Below are 1,958 nucleotides of genomic sequence, written 5' to 3'. Positions count from 1 at the left end.
TACAACGGCCCCTCACATTCGCCGGGGATGCCTGGTTTCACCTTGGAGATACTCAATAGGGACTATCTCACAGGGATAGCCAGGACGGGTTCCCCAGCGGTCTACAGCGCCACGACGCCTCAGGGCAGCAGTGCGCTTTACAAGACCACATACCTTTAAGAGTTTTTCAAAATAAAGTTCAAACACAATTTGTTCTGTATTCCAGAATTCTTATTATTTCATTCTGTATATCCCATTATTTTGGTTATGTTCATTCGATTCAAATTATAATTATGGCCTCCAGCCATTATACCCAGGGCATTATCCAATGCATTTCGGCTAATTAATAGCCTTCATCAGGGTACTGGGTTCTACAAATAAAACAATGTATCATACATGAGGATCCATAGGAAAATACATATAGGATTTACGTGGCGGATCGTGAAGAGGAATCGTGTGCCATGTCATCTATTGTGCCTTATTTTGGTCAAATTCATCAGTGAAACAAGTGCTCAGTGATTTCCCGGCAAAAAAAAACGTGAAAACAACGAAGTGAAAAATCGAACATGTGTTCAAAGTCCGTAAATATACGTGCTGTAATGTGGATGCCAAACTCAAACTCTTACCACCAGGTTAACAAATGATGAAAATAGCTATCCGGTAAAATCAAACCCATGTTTCCAAAAGCCAACACGTTCTCATTACCCGGCTAAACATGCGATACCGTCTCCATGCAAGTGATTTAAAACAGCCTGCCTCGCATATTAACGATTCTAACTTAGCGGTACTAACTTTGGAACTCTTTTCCTATGATTAATTTTTTTACTCCAAATTTTTATTTTTCATTTTTGGCACAAGTAATCTGCTAATAGGAAAACTATTCATAGAGAATAGAATTCTTTGAGTACTTCCAGAGACAATATATGACCTTGTCCAAAGAACAAACAGGTTTATGTAATCTGACATGAAATGGTTTCGGACTTTTTTCTTCTGTATTTATGAGCCATTTCATAAATGTATATTTTCATGATTCATTCAGTTAGCATTCAAATGTAAACATATGCTTAGAATGAAACATTGTTTTAACACGTACAGCACCATTGCATTTTTATGCATCGCAACAGTTTAATGCATTTTAAAAAATTTATTTTAGACATGTTTGTAGAACTTTGTGTGTAGATATATTTTAGATATGTTATCATGTTTAGGATCTAGTAATGTTGTTCATACGAAAGAGGAGTGGGTGTTGTGTGTCTATTCAGATACTGTATTTAGATTTCCCGATTCATGCCCTTATATAAGTACAATTCACATTGCCCTTATTTAGGCATAGAAATACAGCCCTTATTTAGGCATTGCTCATGCTAACCAAATACAGGCATGGTCAACTACATCCGATCCTCTTAATCACGACGAGTTCTTCGAAAACCAGACTCTTAAGCCTTTAGGACTTCCCCTTGCCTGGATATTGATTTATCCAAGAACTCATTCATTATGCTTTAACATCTATTCCTTAGGAGTTCATTCATGACGTTCATATGCTCGACTTGTACGTCAATACTGGCCATCCTAAACACCTTCAAGGTATAAATATACCTTAACTTGCTATGGCAAGGCACGGTGCGATACGGCTACCTACTTGCACGACGTGGCTCGCCACAGCAAGTCCCAAAGGAAGTCAACTGACGCACTGACCAGACGCTGGCATCCTCTTCGCTGAGAATCCTTTCCAGTGTTTCTGATTCCCCATGCGGGGTGTTAGAGATCGAGTTGCGGGAAAGAGATACCATCCTCTCTCATTCTAAGGTATGGAGCGGATTAGAACCTAGAGAAACTTTTGGCAATTCTTGGCACAACTAAACTAAACTAAACTATATCTAAACAGCACCTACTTCTTCCCTCGTACAAGACTTAGGTTAGGTACACTGGTGTAGGATTATTTTAGAAGCACCAGTTGTGTATTTTAGCCTATGTTATTT

Source organism: Lissotriton vulgaris, chromosome 9, assembly GCF_964263255.1.
Source record: "Lissotriton vulgaris chromosome 9, aLisVul1.2, whole genome shotgun sequence".
NCBI lineage: Eukaryota > Metazoa > Chordata > Amphibia > Caudata > Salamandridae > Lissotriton > Lissotriton vulgaris.
This window is presented reverse-complemented; position numbering follows the sequence as displayed.